General features: G+C 47.2%; 11 non-coding genes across 11 annotated transcripts; all 11 read left to right on the top strand.

The window, feature by feature from the left end:
* Positions 1 to 2,607: 2,607 nt before the first annotated feature.
* TRNAR-ACG (transfer RNA arginine (anticodon ACG)) lies at positions 2,608 to 2,680 on the top strand. The gene has a single exon. It is a non-coding gene; the product is annotated as a tRNA-Arg (tRNA).
* A 7,811-nt stretch (positions 2,681 to 10,491) lies between these two features.
* Positions 10,492 to 10,564, top strand: TRNAR-ACG (transfer RNA arginine (anticodon ACG)). Its single transcript has one exon. It is a non-coding gene; the product is annotated as a tRNA-Arg (tRNA).
* Positions 10,565 to 10,641: 77 nt separating this feature from the next.
* TRNAR-ACG (transfer RNA arginine (anticodon ACG)) lies at positions 10,642 to 10,714 on the top strand. The gene has a single exon. It is a non-coding gene; the product is annotated as a tRNA-Arg (tRNA).
* A 77-nt stretch (positions 10,715 to 10,791) lies between these two features.
* On the top strand, positions 10,792 to 10,864 carry TRNAR-ACG (transfer RNA arginine (anticodon ACG)). The gene has a single exon. It is a non-coding gene; the product is annotated as a tRNA-Arg (tRNA).
* A 77-nt stretch (positions 10,865 to 10,941) lies between these two features.
* Positions 10,942 to 11,014, top strand: TRNAR-ACG (transfer RNA arginine (anticodon ACG)). Its single transcript has one exon. It is a non-coding gene; the product is annotated as a tRNA-Arg (tRNA).
* A 77-nt stretch (positions 11,015 to 11,091) lies between these two features.
* TRNAR-ACG (transfer RNA arginine (anticodon ACG)) lies at positions 11,092 to 11,164 on the top strand. Its single transcript has one exon. It is a non-coding gene; the product is annotated as a tRNA-Arg (tRNA).
* Positions 11,165 to 16,154: 4,990 nt separating this feature from the next.
* Positions 16,155 to 16,227, top strand: TRNAR-ACG (transfer RNA arginine (anticodon ACG)). Its single transcript has one exon. It is a non-coding gene; the product is annotated as a tRNA-Arg (tRNA).
* A 78-nt stretch (positions 16,228 to 16,305) lies between these two features.
* On the top strand, positions 16,306 to 16,378 carry TRNAR-ACG (transfer RNA arginine (anticodon ACG)). Its single transcript has one exon. It is a non-coding gene; the product is annotated as a tRNA-Arg (tRNA).
* A 77-nt stretch (positions 16,379 to 16,455) lies between these two features.
* Positions 16,456 to 16,528, top strand: TRNAR-ACG (transfer RNA arginine (anticodon ACG)). Its single transcript has one exon. It is a non-coding gene; the product is annotated as a tRNA-Arg (tRNA).
* Positions 16,529 to 16,605: 77 nt separating this feature from the next.
* On the top strand, positions 16,606 to 16,678 carry TRNAR-ACG (transfer RNA arginine (anticodon ACG)). The gene has a single exon. It is a non-coding gene; the product is annotated as a tRNA-Arg (tRNA).
* Positions 16,679 to 16,755: 77 nt separating this feature from the next.
* TRNAR-ACG (transfer RNA arginine (anticodon ACG)) lies at positions 16,756 to 16,828 on the top strand. Its single transcript has one exon. It is a non-coding gene; the product is annotated as a tRNA-Arg (tRNA).
* Positions 16,829 to 19,933: the final 3,105 nt, after the last annotated feature.

Below are 19,933 nucleotides of genomic sequence, written 5' to 3'. Positions count from 1 at the left end.
GTGTGACAGGCATCGTCTTTTATTAGGCTACTTCAGTTGTGTACGCATGGCGACAGATAGACCAACAAACATTTGTGTTCGTGGTAAGGGTGCGATATATTTAGATGGGTTAATTGAGGATTGCCATTTAGAGGATCTTGGAGGGTTGTTGCGAGGATCTAGTCCTGTATATTTTTAAACACCTCCAGCGCGGTAGTAGTGCGAGGCTGGGCAGAATATATGCTATAGTTTAGAGGTTGTGGCAGTATGCGGTTCTAATGAAGTTAAATATGTCTCTTTTAGTGACCATAGCCTAGTGATGATCACACTTTGGAGTAAGCAAGGTAAAACGCGATTTAACTGGTATCTTTGCAAATTCAACGTAGAGCTCTTAGAAGACAACGCATTTGCCGATGAAATTAGAAAATGAGTCACCAAAATGACCGTCAATAATTCTTCAAGTAGCAGAATTAAGTGGGAAAATGTTAAGCACGTAATCCATATGATCGCGATAGAACGGGGAACGGTGCTACAACAGAAAAAAAGGCTACTGAACTGCAGTGTCAAGTTGATTTATTTACTTGCATGGAAGCTGCGAAACTTGGGTCGTGTGAAAACGACACGCGCGATGTAAAAATGCACCTGTAAGCACTGGAAACACTAAAGTACAGAGCCGCGGTGATAAGAGCGCGAACAGAAAAACTGTGGACGGGCGAATCGCCAAATAAACGCGCCTTGAGTGACGAAAGGCGATACGCAGCACAAAACGAAACGCGCCTACTCCGGTATCAAAATGAAATAATGGCAAGAAAATTCAACAGGTTTTTGTTGACCATGAATGAAAAAAAACTGAAAAGTGAGCTCGGTGACGAATTTCTACGCTTCATGCCAAGGTTAGGTGACAGCACTCGGGAACGCCTTGAAGGGCCTCTCAGCATGGAGGAAGTGAGTAGCGCAATTAATGACTTGACATTGGGTAACGCACCAGGACTTGACGACTTGGGAGCTGCTTTTTATAAAGCTTTTAAAGATGAACTCGCACCTCTTTTGTTTGCCATGATCAGAGAGGCGAATGCAAAAAAATATATATATGCCAGATTCTTTTCGTACTGCTTATATGGTGCTTATTCCTAAAACTGACTACTGAGAGAAATTGCTTTCTGTGGAGGCGTATCGCCCGATAACGCTTACGAACACTGACTACAAGATATACACGAAGGTTTTAGCTAAGCGAATAGAGTGTTATTAGAGAAGTGGTAGGATCGGATCAAACGTGCGGGGTGAAAGGTCGTTCGAATGCTACGAATGTGCATATCGTACGCAGTATTCTGGACTGCTGTGATGCATTCGATGTCTGAATCACAATGATGCAATTAGACCTTGCAAATGAATTTGACCGCGTGTCACATGATGTACTCTTTTCTGTCCTCGAGCAAAGCAGTATAGATAACGTGATAATAGATGTTTTGAAAACGGTTTGCAGCAATTCCTCGGTACGCATCACAGTGAATAAGAAACTAGCTGAAGCTGCCCCAGTTCTCTCATCCATAAGGCATGGGTGTCCACTTTTGTCTCTGCTTTTTGTAATTTATCGTGAGCCCCTTTTGCTTAAAACTCGTCAGAAATTAACGAATCAATGCTTTTAAGCTTAAGACATCTCATGTGAAAGTTCTGGCCTACGCAGACGATATTGCGATGTTCTGCAGCGATCTGGAAAGTGTTCAAGAAATCACAACTACTGCAATAACTTTTTGTCAGCGAACAGGGGGTCAAATCAACTGGGAAATAAGTGTCGGATTTTGGCGTGGGCACTGGAATATTACGCCGCCCTATTTCGCTAATCTGCAGTGGACAGCGATTCCTTCTAAGTACCTAGGCGTGCGTCTTGAGCATTATAACATGAGCACAGAATACTGGGACGAAGTTACGCTAAGGGTGAGGGAGGAAGCAACAGGGTGGCCGGGGCGAAACCTATCAATACTTGCTAAGGCTACTTACTGTCTGTAAAATATATTTAGTTGCTAAGTTATGGTAAGCTCGGCAATATTTCTGTGTGTCCCATGTAAACGTGCAGAAAATGCAAAGGGTGTTCGGGGTTCAGCACAATGCGTTGGCGAGCTAGTTGGTTGGTGCGCAAAACAACAGACACAAGAAAGACGACAGGAGAAGGCGCCTTGTTCTGTTGTCTTTCTTGTGTCTGTTGTTTTGCGCTAAACAAAGTATTCATGGTGTTCGGGGTGTACATCTGAGGTTGCAATTGGGAGAGAGTCAGTCGGATCAATTTGTTTCGGTCGGATCGACAAGGCGGTATTGGACTCACACAAACTTGTTTCCCGTTTCATGTTCTTGAGGGATCAGGAGCACCCTTTTCTTAGGTTCAAAGATGCGAGTAGGGTTAAAAAGTGTGTTTCCAGATTTTATTGTGTTTAGTGTGAGCGAATTGAATAAAAGAGTCAAGGAATTTACAAATGAGGTGGTTGCCTCATTTCAGTTATTTCTTCTTTCACTTCTTTCTTCAGTTCAGAAGATTCCAGGTTCAGATCCTGGCAGGCTCGTTTTCCGATTTCGTTTTTTTCCTAGGCGAGAATGTAAGTATGGGCTGTACTACGGGAGACAATATACCTATACGGGCCTGTGGCGCAACGGATAACGCGTCTGACTACGGATCAGAAGATTCCAGGTTCGAATCCTGGCAGGCTCGTTTTTCGATTTCATTATTTTTCTTGGGCGAGAATAGAAGTATTTTACCACATAAGTACACTGATGTATACAAAGCGGTAGGGATGGCAGGATAAAAGCTGCATACGGCAGCTTGATTAGTCCCACCTCCCCGTGAACAACAGGCAGCAACATGGCAAGATATTCGTTGTACATACTTGTGGCAAGGTTAATATATACATATTCCTAGACGCGCATATTATATATATATATATATATATATATATATACGCATACATATATGCAATAAAATCAGAAGTAAACACTTTGAAATGGCATAGAAATACTTTTCAAGCGACAAAACAAAAAGGTATACATTCACAGAAATTTTTGCAATAATGTGCTCTTGGATATATGACGTAGGTTTACATCACTTAGATTATATTTGTTAAGTGTTGAGGGAAGACAGCAGGAGAGTGCTTGAAGGCAATAGTTAGTCCGAGGGTGCGGGACTTCCCAGTGTTCAGTGTATCGATTTAGGCGAAAAGAAGGATTCCGCTGCAAGTTCGTGATGTTTATGATATGGTTAGTATCCTTAATAATATCACGTTTAAAAGAACATATAAGTTGATACTCGTAAAGGTGGTCTACCCGTAAAATTTTAAACTTCTGGAATATATCACGCGTAAGTGCATTGTAAGGTAAGTCTGAAATGACACGTAAGGCATTCTTTTGAAGTGAAACTAAACTCCGTAATGATTTCTTAGTACTATTTGACCAGACGCGGTTACAATAGCGCATGTGAGAAGCAAATAGTGCGTTATAAACCATAAGTTTCTGTGGTATTGGTAGTAGCCTCTGGCATCTGCGCAACATACCTAACGATTTACTAAGTTTATTTCATAGGTAATCGGTTGGTGGTCCCATAGCATCAATTCATGAAAGATAACACCCTATGTTTTTGCTGTAGCGGAAAGTTCTATTTTTGTGTCATTGAATGTGAGGCACTGGGTGAGATCACAAGGCTTGGACTTCGCTCTAAAGAGGACCGCTTTTGTCTTGGAGCAGTTTAACTGGAGAGGATTTTTTACTGACCAGTTATATATTTTGTCAAGTATTTCATTTGCAAAATTCACGAGTTCATCCTCCTTAGTTCCTGAGAAGAATAACCTAGTATCATCTGCGTAAATAATATAGTTAATCGAATCGTCAATATTCACAATGTCATTTATGTAAATGATAAATAGAAGTGGCCCCAATATGCTACCTTGAGGCACACCTTGCTTAATATGTTTAAACGAAGATAATTTTCTATTTATTGATACGCATTGCTTTTTGTTGGTTATGTAACTTCTAATTAAATCTAAAACTATTCCGCGTGTACCATAGCAGTTCAATTTTTCTAATAGTGTTCCATGGTTAATTCTGTCAAAAGCTTTTGAGAAATCAAGGAATACTCCCAATGTTAGTTTCCTCGGCTCTATATTTTTCAAAATTAGCTCTTTTTGTTTAAGAAGAGCTGTTTCAGTCGAGCAGCCTGACGTGAAGCCATATTGACGTGGTGTTAAGACAGAATACTTGTTAAAAAAGGCAGTCATACTGAGGATAATAATTTTTTCTAAACCTTTTGAAAACAGTGGAAGAATTGAGATTGGTCAATAGTTACTTAAATTTTCCCTTTCTCCGCCTTTATGCGCCACAGTTACCCTTGCAATTTTCATCTGTTGAGGAAAACTGCCAGAGGTTAAGGAGATGTAAATGTGGGTGAGGCAAGGGGCGAGCAGGTCAATAAACAAAAAGAATTGGTTGTATTTTTAATCCGTGCACATCCTCACTTTTATATCGCCTAAATTTTTTAACACATTTAAAACTTCAATGTCATCAGTCTCATCAAGATACAAAGAATGTGTAAGGGGACTGGGCAAATACATCAAGGCATCTTGATCATAAGTGCTTTCAACTAGAGAGGCAACGTAATCATTAAATTTGTTAGCGAGCGCTTCATCTTTAAGAACCTCATTACCAACCTTGAGCTCTTTAATGGTACTGGCGGGTCGCCTTGATGATATAACAGAATTCAGCTTATTCCAAGTCTGTTTTGCATCAACGATACCATCGAACATGGAGCAGTAATAGTCGCGTTTAGCTTGTTTTTGCAGTTTAGTCAGGTTATTTCGATATATTTTTAAACTGCTTCAACTCATCTGGGTCACGGCTATTCAAAAACACATGGTACAGCCTATTCTTTTCTTTTATCATTTTGATTAGCTTAGAGGAGATCCATGGCTTGCGAACGTGTTTATGTTTCTTTAAGTGCCTGTAAGGAAATTGTTTTTGGTATACTGTGCACACGATCTTATGTTGAATTCCAATGGCGAAGTCGGAGCAGCCGACGGACTCCGCGAGCGAGCACGCGACTCTGGCGCAGAGCAACGCCTCCAGATCCGCGAGTGGAACACAACCTGCGCCGCCGGAGCAAGGCGGAAGCGGAAGTTCTATCACCAAGTTACCTAGGATACCTTGCGTGTTGTCCTTTCCTTCCACTGTTTGCTCCCAGCACCGCCGCACCGGTCACTTGTCTCTTCAGCGCTGTTCACCTCTTGTTTTTTTAAAAGTGCGGAATGGATATCTCGCCAAGCGTGCAGTAGCTTTTGCTTCCTCGCGAGTCGTGACCGGTGGCGCCTCCCAGCAGACAAACGTAGTAAAGGAAATACGTTACGCAGAGTTCCGGTCCACTCCGCCGATTTTGGCGGAGCATCTTTTTCTGCTCCACGAAGTGACTCCCGCTCTGAATCCCCTCTGACTCTCTCATTGGAACACCTTACTCCCACCCTCACTCTGCCATTGGAACAAACTTGCTCCGAAACGAGCAGAAAAACTTGCTCCGACTCCGCCATTGGAATTCAACATTAACTAAGCGGTCATAGGCGTTATCAGGTGATGAAGAGGAGAGTACGTCATCCCAGCTCAGCGAGCTTATTTCGTCACGAAGGCAAGAAAGAGATTGTGAATTAATGTCTTGGAAATAAATGTCTGATTTCACCAGGTGCCTCTGTTTAATTTCAACCGTAGTAATCAGGCAAATTGGCAAATGATCACTGATAGTGATACTTATCGGACCATGGTGTAGTAGGTTAGCAGAATTTGTTATAAATAGATCTATCAAGGTTGCTGAAGCAGCTATAATGCGAGTTGGGGTAGTTATAACATTTGAATAATGTAAGTATGATCCGCACTACGGGAGAATCTATCCTCCATCCGGGCATGTGGCGCAACGAATAACGCGTCTGACTACGGATCAGAAGATTCCAGGTTCGAATACTGGCAGGCTCGTTTTTCGACTTCATTATTTTTCTTGGTGGAGAATGTAAATATGATCTGCACTACGGGAGAATCTATCCTCCATTCGGGCCTGTGGCGGATTCCACTTCCGGCTTTCAAGCGAAGCGGTCGCGGGATGGCTTGCTCCCACAGAGCGGTTTCGGCGGCCCGGAGAAGTGACGCGGGAGAAGTGGCGGGTGCAAGGCGTTACTGAGAAGGCCTCGACGACTCGCTCAGTGGGACTGCAATTGCATGGCGACGTCAAAGTCAACGACATTCCACACCAGCTCAAGATAGCCGGAGAGCTGACTCTCGTTGTTGTTCCAGGCCGCGCTCCGCTGTGTCTGCGCTGTAAGAGCACCGGGCACATACGTTGGGACTGCAAAGTGCCGCGCTGTAGTCGTTGTCGCCGCTTCGGTCATGAGGACGCTGATTGCCCGAAGAGGTACGCCAGCGTGACCGGACCAGTCCAGGCAAACGACGCATTGGACCACCTCATGGATGAGGCAGACTCAGAGGAAACAGCAAGAGTGCGCCGAATCCCGACTACCCAAGATGGTACGCCGAACACTCCACAGGACGCCCTCCTTGAAGCACCAGGTAAGCCCGAAGCCGGGCTTCTGCAAGAAGTCGTGGAAGACCGGAGCAAAAAGGCTGATTCAAGTAGTACCGGCAACACATTTTCCGGCGGAGCTGTAGAGACTCCCACCGAGGAAGTGCCGATTACAGGCATCGATAGCGACAGTGCCAGTGAGACCGGAAAGCGGCCCCACGAAGCAGGCGAAAAGGAGAAGGGGCCCAGCGCCGTCGCAACGGACGAGCCGCCTGCGAAAACGACTCCCGTGCGGCGCTTTCCCCTTCGGCTACGGCCCAACACTTCGACGGAGCGCAAGACGGCGGAAACGCCGCCTTTGCCACCCTGAGGGCTGCACCGTGACGAGGCACCCAGGAAAAAAGCGCAGTAGTGAGGCGAGCGTCATGCCCCCGGGTTTTCACCGCCTCGCAATGATGTCAATGGATAGGTCAATTCGTGTGGCCACTTTAAACGTACGTGGGCTCGCCTCAAGGAGGAAGCAAAGTCAACTGTACCGACTAGTTAGCGAACATGACCTGGACATTCTAGAAGTGCAGGAGACGAAAGTCGAGGGCGACGACGAAACCGGGGGCATGGTGCGTCAATTCTTAGCGCGATACTGTGCTATAGTGAGCCATGCTGTGGGAACTTCTTCCGGTTGCGCGTTGTTCGTCCGACATAGTCTTGGAGCAAAAATAGAAGCCATGACGTCATGCCCGTCAGGTCGGCTTATTGTCTGTGATTTTTTATTATCGTCATTCGAATGGCGTGTTATTTGTTTGTACGCGCCGACTGTCGCTGAGGAAAGACGCAGATTTTTCGATCAGCTAAAGCAGCATACCCAGTGTAATAGGCTCCTTATTATTGCCGGTGATTTTAACTGTGTTCTTTCAGCCCGTGATAAAACTAGCACTCGACCGTATAAGGATGCAAGCACCATTGCCCTAAGCGATATAATAAGGGACGGTGGTTTGGAAGACGTGGCTGAATGTCTCGGTGGTGGGAGGACTACAGAGTACACCCACTTTCAGGCAGCCAGCCACGCCCGTCTTGACAGAGTGTATGTGAGCCTTGATTTGATACCCTTTTGTAAGGAGTACCATGTGAGCGCACTTTCATTCAGTGATCACTGTTTGGTCAGCTTTTTAGTAGCAAGCACGAAAGAAAAGAAAAGGGGCTCGAGTGGCAACTATGGAAATTGAATTCGAAATTACTAAGTGACGAAATGTTTACATTGAACGTAATGAAGCAAGTTGAAGAAATGAATGCTGTTGGTAACACGACATCTGGGGAAAAATGGGAGAACTTCAAGCAGGCGGTTAAAATCAAGGCTTTAGAGCGCGCGAGCGCTATATGCAGAAGCAGAAGCAGAAGCAGAAGAAAAACAGATGCGCAGGAATTTAGAAAAAATGATCAGTGAGGAATGTAGGATGCCAGGCATGTTCATGGACGATATTCGCGCACTGAAACATAATATAGAACAGTTCGATATCGAAAGATACCGCGGTGCTTTGGTGCGGGCAAGGGCTGAAAGGCTGATAATGGGAGAAGCACCGTCGAAAAGAGCGTTAGGCTCAGAAAAGTGGCATGCGCGCCGCAATCAGATAGCGGAAATCGAATATTGCGGAAAAGTCAGCGACGCAGCAGAAGATATCGAGCGCGCTTTTTTCTAGCACTACAGTGGTTTATTCACCGACTGCGCAGTCGACATTGATCGGTTTAAAAAGGACTTTTTGTCGTTGATGCCAAGGCTAGATGAAAGTACGAAAGAAATATTGGAGGAACCAATTTCGGAAGAGGAAGTGAAAAGTGCTATTGAAAGTATGCATCCGGGGAAGTCCCCTGGCCCTGATGGTCTAACCTCAGCCTTTTATAAATATTTCAAAGGGGCGATCTCACCAGCCTTAGCGGACGTATACAACGAAGCATTCCAGCTCAAAGTATTACCCCCATCCTTCTCATCTTCCCACACTATTCTTATACCCAAGTCAGAAGATCCCGTTGCATTGCGAAGAGTAACTTCTTACCGCCCAATTTGTCTCACTAATGGAGACTATAAGATAATGATGAAAATCTTAGCAAAGAGGTTGCAGACTGTCATTGCGAAGCTTGTGGGGCCGCATCAAACGTGTGGCATTAAAGGCCGAACTATTTTCTCAAATATACACGTAGCACGCAGTATCCTCGAATGTTGCGATGCCATGGGTGCACGAGTGGCAATGCTCCAAATTGATCTCGAGAAAGCGTTCGACCGGGTGCCTCATGATATTCTTTTGTGCATTCTAGATCATGTGAATTAGGGTAGAATAATTAGAGAGAGAGTTGCCATGGCGTACCGGGACTGCTGGACGCGGCTCATTGTCAACAAGGTGGTTGGAGCGCGAATCCAAGTTAAGCGTTCGGTGCGTCAGGGTTGCCCTCTCTCGCCGCTGTTGTTTTGCTTGTGTATAGAGCCTTTTCGTTTGAGCGTCATGGAGAATGACTGTGTCCGCGGGTTTAAACTGCATGAGGTTGAAGTCCGCCTGTTGGCTTATGCAGACGATATTGCTGTGTTTTGCACTGATTTGGACAGTATAACACAGGCCGTCAAATGTGTTAAAAGTTCTTGTGCTGTGAGCGGCAGCGTGGTAAACTGGGGTAAGTGCCTGGGATTCTGGCACGGGGATTGGCGGGGGGCCCCAGACACTTTTGCCAACATGAGTTTCGTTACGACTCCGGTGAAATACTTGGGTGTTCCACTTCAGTGCTACAAAGACAGTGAGTCGTACTGGAGGAGTGAAGTGGATAAGCTGCGGGACAGAGTAAACAAATGGAATGGCTGGAATTGGTCTATGTTTTCCAGAGCCACAATTTGCAACATATTTTTAGTGAGCAAACTTTGGTATATCCTCCAAGTCTTGCATTGCTCAAGGGTAAACATCCAAAAAATTCACCGGGTGTTCGCAGTGTTCGTGTGGGCATCGTCTTGGGAGAGATCAAGTCGCACCAATTTGTTTCTTCGAGTTCGAAATGGAGGACTTGGATTGTCACATTTGTTTTTGAGACAGGTAGTCAATCGCTTTTTTTTTTCTTCAGGGACGCAAAAAAAACGTTTTTATACACTGTCTGCCAACTTCGCCTGGGCAAACACTTGCCCGATATGGTTGCCTCAGCGGGCAGTTTGCCAGGGGGTGTTTATGGTTTTCTACGTGAAGTTGTGGTTTCATGTAGGTTTTTGTCAGCGCGTTTTTCACTTCAATATTTGAGTGAAGTCAACCGGAAAAAACTGTACAGGGACCTGTGTGATGTTGTACTTCCCATGCCTTTATATCGGTCTCTCTGCAGAGCTAGCCATGGGCACAATGTTCTAAAGCGCGTTAAGGCGATGCTAGTGCCGTCAGGCGCTAAGACGTTCTTTTTTAAATTGCACACCCGAACGCTGACTGTCAAACCGTGGCTGGCTGAAAGAGGTTTCTTTGTTCCTTGGGGCACTCACTGTACAATTTGCAGGCAGGAGGAGACAATTGAACATGTTTTTCTGCATTGTTCGGATGCTGTTTTCCTCTGGGATGTGCTCATGCACACAATCAAAAAAGATTTCCCCCTAGATGCGTATGGGATTCGCTACTTGCCAATAGAAAGTGATGATGGTACCCCATTCGATATGATCATGCTGATGGCCCTGCATAGCATTTGGAAATGTAGAAGGGCGGTAAGGCACACCGATCTCGATGCAAGAGCGGCTCGCCAGTATTTTAAAGAAAGCATATGGAACATTGTAGAGGAACAAAAGTTGCTGGAGTGCATCCCAGAGTGGTTGCCACGTGTGGAATTATTATTGGCGATAAGGGAATTTTAGCACAAGCGCAGCCGCACAAGTTCTGCGGTCGTTTTTAACATATTGTGATTGTGTCTTTTGATTATTTGTGAATGTGTATTTTTTATCCGGGCCAATGACCGGTAATAAATAAAAAAAAGGGGGGCCTGTGGCGCAACGGATAACGCGTCTGACTACGGATCAGAAGACTCCAGGTTCGAATCCTGGCAGGCTCGTATTTCGGTTTCCTATTTTTTTTCTGGGCGAGTATGACAGCATAGGATGCACTCCGGGAGCGTGTATTCCCCCATTCGGGCCTGTGGCGCAACGGATAACGCGTCTGACTACGGATCAGAAGATTCCAGGTTCGAATCCTGGCAGGCTCGTATTTCGGTTTCCTATTTTTTTTCTGGGCGAGTATGACAGCATAGGATGCACTCCGGGAGCGTGTATTCCCCCATTCGGGCCTGTGGCGCAACGGATAACGCGTCTGACTACGGATCAGAAGATTCCAGGTTCGAATCCTGGCAGGCTCGTATTTCGGTTTCCTATTTTTTTTCTGGGCGAGTATGACAGCATAGGATGCACTCCGGGAGCGTGTATTCCCCCATTCGGGCCTGTGGCGCAACGGATAACGCGTCTGACTACGGATCAGAAGATTCCAGGTTCGAATCCTGGCAGGCTAGTATTTCGGTTTCCTATTTTTTTTCTGGGCGAGTATGACAGCATAGGATGCACTCCGGGAGCGTGTATTCCCCCATTCGGGCCTGTGGCGCAACGGATAACGCGTCTGACTACGGATCAGAAGACTCCAGGTTCGAATCCTGGCAGGCTCGTATTTCGGTTTCCTATTTTTTTTCTGGGCGAGTATGACAGCATAGGATGCACTCCGGGAGCGTGTATTCCCCCATTCGGGCCTGTGGCGCAAGATTCCACTTCCGGCCACCACAGCGAACGGACGTGCAATCATGGGCTCCCATGGAGCGGCTCAGGCGGGCGCGTCCCGCGGTAACAGGCTCAACGAGAACGACGATAGCGACTATCAGATTGTTTTGCCGCAGCTGCCTACGGGTCGTGTCGCGTTGAACACCGTGTTTTTACACGGCGACATCCGGGCGAGGCCTTTCAAGGTTGAAGATTTTCGTGACGCCCTGCGCCCTACCGGATTGCTGCCTGAAGTCGTTGCGCTGGGAGCGTACCAGATAAACCATGTCTGGGCGGTCACCATGTGTGGCGCTGATGCAACAAAGCGTCTGCAGGCTGTCAAGGAGCTTCAGGTGAAGGGGCGGCGCTGCCTCATCATCGATCCGCAGGACCGGACGGTGAAGTTGCGGCTGCACTGGCTACTCCACGGTGTCGACGACGAGGATGTGAAGACGGCATTTGCGGCCTTCGGCAAGGTGCTGGAGGTCAGCCGGGAGCGCTGGCGCGTTGAAGGCGTCAGTGACAAAGGCTCGACGACGAGGACTGTGCTGTTGAACTTCAAGAGCGGTGTCACCGTGGATGACCTACCCCATCAGATCCGGGTCGCCGGTGAGCTGGCCCTCGTCGTCGCCCCTGGACGCCCGATGCAGTGTTTGCGCTGCAAAGGAAACGGTCACGTACGCCGCGACTGTAAGGTACCCCGATGTTCTCTGTGCCGACGTTTCGGGCATGTTGACGCCAAATGTGAGCGTTCTTACGCCACAGCGGTGGGTCAGCCTGAAGGTGACAAGACAGCAGAGGAAGTCATGGACGTGGCTGAAGCTGAGGAAGCTGCCAGAGGTACGGAAGACGTGGCCAAACTGCAGGAGACCCCCACTACAGTGGCACCTGCTGCAGAGGAGACACACCGGCCCCCTAAACTCGCGAATAAATCTCCGAGGACACCGGCAACGGCAGAGAAAGACGTTGAGAAAGGGGAGTACCTTCCGCAAGTTGTGGTGGGCGCGCTGACCGACTGCAAGGACCAGGCAGCTGACGGCACCACCAATACATCGGTTGCTGGCGCGGCCGTCAAGCGACCGCTGGAAAAAGAAGACCTCAAAGGTAGCCATGAGGCAAACAAGACGGATGAACCGCCTGCAAAGGCGCCTCTGGGGAGACGCTCCGGCTACAAGCCAGTGCCGAACGTCGGGGCAGGGAGGCGTGTCGACGACAATCCGGCGCCGCAAAAAAGCGACACCGGGCAACCGGACAAGCACGGTGGCGTCTAGCGTTGTGCTAGACGTTAAAGGTAAGCACCATGCTTCGGGTTTCCTTTTAAAAATATTAGTGAATGATGGCTTCCAACCTGTCTTTTAGTTTCGCCACACTTAATGTGCGAGGACTGGCTGCCAAGAAAAAGCAGAGTCAGGTCTATCAACTCTTGGTGGACCAGGACATTGACGTGTTGGCAGTACAAGAAACAAAAGTTGACGGAGAGGAGGAAACCGGAAGCATGGTGCTTCGATTCACGTCTAAGTATTTTGTGTTTGTTAGCCATGCCGTGGGAACATCTGCTGGCTGCATCATTTTTGTTAAAAAATTGCAAAGCCTTGTGATACAAAATTATTTTTCATGTGTGTCGGGTAGGATTGTGTGGTGCGATTTTTCGTTGGGCGAGCGTGACTGGCGGGTCATTTGTATTTATGCACCAAACGCGGATAAAGACCGAACCATTTTCTTTTCGGAAATTAAGAAGCATCTCAATGTCACGAAACAACTGGTTTTGCTAGGGGATTTCAATTGCGTATTGAGTGGGAGGGATAGAGCTACAAAAAAGAGACCGAACGACAAGAGCACCGTATTGTTGAAAGAACTGATAGACGAGCATGATATTGCCGACGTTGCCGAATGTCTAGAAGGGGAACGCGAAGTGCAGTACACGCATTTTCAGGGCTCTAGCCATGCTCGGCTAGACAGGATTTACGTGTCCCTTCATATCATACCTGCATGTAACATTTACACTGTACTACCCGTCTCTTTCTCGGACCATTGCCTAGTGAAATGCAATGTGGGGGAAAAAAAAAGATGTAATAGTTTTAACTGGGATCTGTGGAAATTCAACGCAACGCTACTACGTGACGAGCACTTTGTCCGTTTTGTGTCAGAAGCAATAAACGAGGTTAAACTGGATGGTAATAGGCAGATAGGTGTTGATTGGGAATTACTAAAACAAGGTTTTAAAATAAAGGCCATCGAAAGAAGCAGCGTCTTGAAATACCGTGAAAAAATGAGAGAGAACGGGCTGAAGGAAACATTGCGGAAACTAATTGCGCTGGAAAGCAAACAGCCAGGTCTTTTTAAAGAAGACCTACTTAGGATAAAACAACAGCTGGAGCAATTCGAGGAGAACCGCTATCGCGGGGCGCTCGTTCGAGCCAGAGCACAATCATGGGCCGTGGGTGAAACGCCCACGAAACGGGCGCTAGGTATCGAGAAGACGCATGCGCGGCGAAACGAAATAGAAGTGATTGAAGAGAATGGCCAAGAACTGAATGACCGGGAGAGCATCGCAGGTGCTTTTCACCGGCATTACGAGCGGCTCTTTGCATACCAGCCAGTCGATATCGAGGCATACAGAGCAAACTATCTTTCTCGTATGCCTCAACTATCAGCGGAAACGAAGTCACTTCTAGAAGCACCCATTACGCATGCTGAAATAGAAAGTGTTATAGATAACCTGAGCCCTAATAAGTCGCCAGGCCCGGATGGTCTTGGCGCGGCCTTTTACAAAGCGTTTAAGAACGAGTTGGTGCCTTTATTGAAAGCGTTGTTTGACGAAGTTTTTGCTACCAACAGATTACCACCGTCTTTCTCTGAAGCCCATACCGTCCTTATTCCTAAGACGAACCAAAAAGCAATGCTGAGGCTAGTCACAGCATACAGACCCATTTCATTGACCAACACGGATTACAAAGTTTTAATGAAAGTTCTTGCTAGCCGATTACAGTCAATAATTAAGGATCTTGTAGGACCGCACCAGACTTGTGGTATAAAGGGACGCACTATTGCGACAAATGTACACACGATGAGAGGCGTCTTGGAATGCTGTGCCGATTTTCGATATGCCGTTGCGATCCTGCAGATAGATTTAGAAAAAGCCTTTGATTTTGTCCCACACGAAATTTTGTTATTAGTTCTTGAGCACGTGAATGTAGGATCAATCATCGCTGATGGGGTAGCTCTGGCGTACCGGAACTGCTCAACACGGCTGATTATTAAGACACTGGGGGCCCCCATTAATATAGAGCGTTCCGTGCGCCAGGGGTGTCCTCTCAGCCCGCTTTTGTTTGCCATCTATCTAGAAAGCTTTTGTTTGGCAATCATTCAAAATAGTAGCATAAAGGGCTTCAAACTCATGGAAGCCGAAGTGAAACTCCTGGCATATGCAGACGATGTAGCGGTGTGCTGTACAACAAAAGAAAGCATTACAGAGGTAACAACCATTCTTAAACATTTCGGAAACACAACCGGGAGCTTTGCAAATTGGAATAAGTGTCTCGGTTTTTGGCATGGTGAATGGCAGTCAACACCGGAAATGTTCGCCAACATTAGATGGATTAAAGCGCCAGCTAAATACTTGGGCGTTCCGCTCGAACATTACCGGCGGAATGAGGACTACTGGCTAGAAGAGGCCAAACGACTCAAGGAAAAAACAACAAATTGGAAAGGTGCTCATCTCTCGATGTTTGCGAGAGCTACTGTATGTAACTTGTTTTTAATAAGCAAAATATGGTACGTTATGCAAGTTTTCTGTTGCTCTCGTTTAAATGTGCAAAGGTTCCATAGAGTTTTCGCTGTGTTCATTTGGGCATCAGAATGGGAGAGGTGCAGCCGCACGAACTTATTTAGGAGAGTCAAGGACGGGGGCTTAGGCCTGTCACATCTTTTTGTGAAGCAGCTAGTAAACCGGTTTTCTTTTTTTCGAGACGTGCATGACCCCTTTCTGCGCACAATGTGCCAGTTACGACTGAACAAGCATCTGCCGATGTACGTGGTCTCCAATTTAAGTATGCCTGGTGCTCTTCGAGGGTACCTAAGGGAAGTCGTTGACAGTGTCCGTTTTCTGTCCGTACGTTTTTCTAATGATTATCTCTTTTCGGTGTCGCGGAAAAAATTGTACAGGGATGTAGTTGACATAATTATGCCGGTTCCGATGTACAGAGCCATAAACAGTGGAGGACAAGGAAACGACGTGTTAAAGCGTGTTAAGAAAATGCAGGTGCAGCCAAGCACTAAATCCTTTTTCTTTAAGTTGCATACCGGAACTTTGCCGGTACGGGCCTTTTTACAAGAGAAGGGTTTTTATTTACCATGGGGAGCAAATTGCCTTATATGTAAACAATTAGAAACAATTGACCATGTTTTTTTGCATTGTTGGGCAGGGGTTTTCTTTTGGGACGTTCTTCAAAGAACACTACAGAAAGAATTGCCTTTAAGTCCATTAGGTATTAGATTTCTGACAGTAGAAAATGAGGACGGCTTGCCTTTGGACTTAATTATGCTAATGGGCCTCCACTGTTTATGGAGGGCTCGAAAGGCCGGTTTCTTTTGTGAGCCTGACAGCCGGCCTGCGCGGCTGCTCTTCCGGGACGATATTTCCAAGTTCATTGATGTAATTAAACAACAAGAATGTCCTCCGGATTGGCTGGCGAGGATTGAGCCCCTCGCCACATTAAAGGAATTTTAAACTGGACATGGCCAGCCACAATGTGACTGACCGCACAATATGCATGCGCGCAAAGTTGAATGTGTGTTTGTGTATGTTTATGTATCACTTACCTTATTTCAAGAAATGATGCCCTTTGTGTTAGCTTGCTGAAACTACCGGCAATAAAGAAAAAAAAAAAAAAAAAAAAAAAAGGGCCTGTGGCGCAACGGATAACGCGTCTGACTACGGATCAGAAGATTCCAGGTTCGAATCCTGGCAGGCTCGTATTTCGGTTTCCTATTTTTTTTTCTGGGCGAGTATGACAGCATAGGATGCACTCCGGGAGCGTGTATTCCCCCATTCGGGCCTGTGGCGCAACGGATAACGCGTCTGACTACGGATCAGAAGACTCCAGGTTCGAATCCTGGCAGGCTCGTATTTCGGTTTCCTATTTTTTTTCTGGGCGAGTATGACAGCATAGGATGCACTCCGGGAGCGTGTATTCCCCCATTCGGGCCTGTGGCGCAACGGATAACGCGTCTGACTACGGATCAGAAGACTCCAGGTTCGAATCCTGGCAGGCTCGTATTTCGGTTTCCTATTTTTTTTCTGGGCGAGTATGACAGCATAGGATGCACTCCGGGAGCGTGTATTCCCCCATTCGGGCCTGTGGCGCAACGGATAACGCGTCTGACTACGGATCAGAAGACTCCAGGTTCGAATCCTGGCAGGCTCGTATTTCGGTTTCCTATTTTTTTTCTGGGCGAGTATGACAGCATAGGATGCACTCCGGGAGCGTGTACTCCCCCATTCGGGCCTGTGGCGCAACGGATAACGCGTCTGACTACGGATCAGAAGACTCCAGGTTCGAATCCTGGCAGGCTCGTATTTCGGTTTCCTATTTTTTTTCTGGGCGAGTATGACAGCATAGGATGCACTCCGGGAGCGTGTATTCCCCCATTCGGGCCTGTGGCGCAAGGATTCCACTTCCGGCCACTGTAGTGTACGGACGTGGCTATCATGAGCTCCGTCGTAGCGGCATCAGCGGCCCAGCAGGGCCGCGGTTCTAGGTTTTTTGTCAACGAGGATCCTGATTATCAGGTGCTACTGCCTCAACTACCAACAGGGCGACTTGTTACGAATACTTTATTTTTGCATGCTGATATGCGTGCAAGGCCATACCGGGCGGAAAACTTCCGTGACATGCTGTCGAGCATGAAGTTGCTGTCTGACGTTGTCGCCCTAGGGGCGTATCGAATGAGTCATGTGTGGGCCGTGACTTTCAAAAGTAGTGACGGAGTGAAAGAACTGCTGCGGGCAAAGGACTTGAAGGTGAAGGACAGACCATGCATCGTCGTCGACCCTGGAAATCAAGCAATGCACCTCAAGCTACACTGGATGTTACACAACGTGCCGGACGAGGACATTCGTGAAGCCCTGGCGCCTTACGGCCGAGTAACGGATGTGGCAAGAAAGCGGTGGCGGGTGCATGGCCTTCAGCATAAAGGTTCGTCAACGCGCCTGGTCACCCTGATGCCGAGGAAGGGCTTGGGGGCGGACGACGTGCCTCATCTGTTACAGATAGCTGGTGAAGCTCTCGTGGTTTTTCCTGGAAGAGCACCGCTCTGCCTTCGTTGCCGCAACACAGGGCACATCCGGCGCGACTGCCGCGTCCCGCGCTGCGCACTTTGTCATCGTCATGGCCATGACGAGTCGCAGTGCGTGAGGACATACGCAAACGTGACGGGGCCGACGGCTGCGGATGAAAGCGCTGAACTTCTTATGGATGAAGTGGATGCCGAGGAAGCCTCTGCCGGGAGCGCCAACGAGGCGAAGGTCGTAGCGACACAACCACCGAAACCGCAGGGGCAAACGACTGCCGCAGCGGTGGGTGTGCCAGGAACGCCTACGCGACCTGTGAGCAAGGACTCGGCCGTCGACGTTCATAAGCAAGACATCGCGGCCAAAGAAACGCCTGCCGTCTCGACTATGGCATCAGCTGACAACGAAGCGATGGACGTTACCAATGCTAGTGTGGCGGTCGGGAAGCGAACACACGAAGAATCAAGCGACGGCGGGAAAACTGGCAAACCGAACAGCGAGGAACCGCCGCCAAAGTCGGTAGTAACGCGCCGGCCGTCATTACGGCCGACGCCGAATATCCCGCCGGACAAAAGACATGCGGCGCCGACGCCAAAGAAGCCGTAGGGACTTGTGCCTGCAAAGGCACTCAGACGCGAGCTTGCGAGAGCCCAACGCTACCGAAGGGTCGGGGAGGTCAGCTGCTGCTCAAGCAAGGTATTTTGTGGACTACACTTCAATGTGTCGCGAAACAGCTGCTCTGTCCGTTAGCACTTGTAGACGCAACTATAAGTATACCTAGAAGTGCTACGTGTGATTATATACGTTTTTCTTTTATGCCTACCTTTCCCGCTTATTAACAATGGATTTGAAGAGGGGAATACGAGTTGCTACTATTAATGTACGCGGCCTCGCTTCAAGACGGAGGCAGTACCAGCTCAGCCGACTATGCGTTGAAAATGAACTCGATATTATAGCTATACAAGAGACGAAAGTTGAAAGCGAGGAGCAAACAAACAAAATGGTAACACCTTTCAGAACATATTATAACATATTCACATGTCACGCTGTCGGCACATCTGGTGGATGCGCTGTCTTGGTTCGAAGGGGTATTGGTATAAATGAAGATATGGTTACTGTGAGCGAAAGTGGGCGTTTTATTGTTCTTAATTTTTGTTTTAATGGATCACAATGGAGGATTATATGTGTGTATGCGCCAAATGATATCAATGAAAGATGTCGTTCTTTCTCGAATCTAGAAGAGTACCTTCGCTGTGACAAGTACATCATCTTTCTTGGTGACTTTAATTGTGTGTGTCACGCTGAAGATAGTGCTAAACGTAAATTCCCGCAGGACAAGAGTGCAGTGATATTGAACACCTTAGTAAATGACTACAACCTAGAAGACGTTGGTCGCCTTTTGGCCAGTACTTTGCAGCCGCAATTTACACACTATCAACGAGATAGCCAAGCACGACTTGACAGAGCTTACATCTCGTTAGATCTTGTGCCTCTATGCGATAACTATGTCGTGAAGCCGGTGTCATTTAGCGATCACAGTATAGTGTGGTTTGCACTCGGTGCCAAGCCAAAAAAGCCGCGGTTCGATTGGGCACTTTGGAAATTTAACGAAAAACACCTAAGTGATGACAAATTTATAAACGATGTAAAGCACGAAATTAAAAACATTTTGAGTAATGAGAGTGTACCTTGGGCAGAAGTATGGGAAGACTTTAAGGTTCGCGTGAAAATGGTTGCAATTGAAGTAAGAACTGTTAGAAGACACAATGAAAAAATGAAAGAAAATGAGCTCCAGAAGGAACTAAATTTTCTGATTTTTATGGACAGTGCGGAACCTGGAAAATTTTGTGATGAAATCAGAACAGTTAAAAGCGCGATGGAAGCTATTGACACGGAAAAATATAGAGCAGCAGTTATTCGGGCACGGACGGAAAGACTGTGGGTTGATGGAACGCCGAACAAACGCGCCATTGCCGATGAAAAGAGGCACGCAAGGAAAAATGAAATAAGACAGATTAATTATCGGGATGAGGTTACTTCCGACTCGAATATGATTGAACAGGCCTTTACCGAACACTACCGCAAGTTGTTCGGCGTCCCAATCCACGTGGGAGCTGAATTTGAAGCAAGTTTCGTGAATTTTATGCCGCGCGTTGATGACGACGTAAAAGCCAGTCTCGAGTAACCGATAAGCGTCCGAGAAATAGATCACGCGATCGAAGAACTTCCTGCAGGCAAATCACCGGGTCCCGATGGCTTAGGAGCCGCCTTTTATAAGGCATTTGCACCTGGGCTTGCTCAAGTGTTGGAGCATGTATACTCTGAGGCACATAAATATAAGCGACTGTCACCTTCTTTCAGAAGTGCACACATGGTTTTAATACCGAAA

Source organism: Dermacentor andersoni, chromosome 7, assembly GCF_023375885.2.
Source record: "Dermacentor andersoni chromosome 7, qqDerAnde1_hic_scaffold, whole genome shotgun sequence".
In the NCBI taxonomy this organism is placed as follows: Eukaryota; Metazoa; Arthropoda; class Arachnida; order Ixodida; family Ixodidae; genus Dermacentor; species Dermacentor andersoni.
Note: the sequence above shows the minus strand (reverse complement) of the source record. Positions and strands in the feature narration are given on the sequence as shown.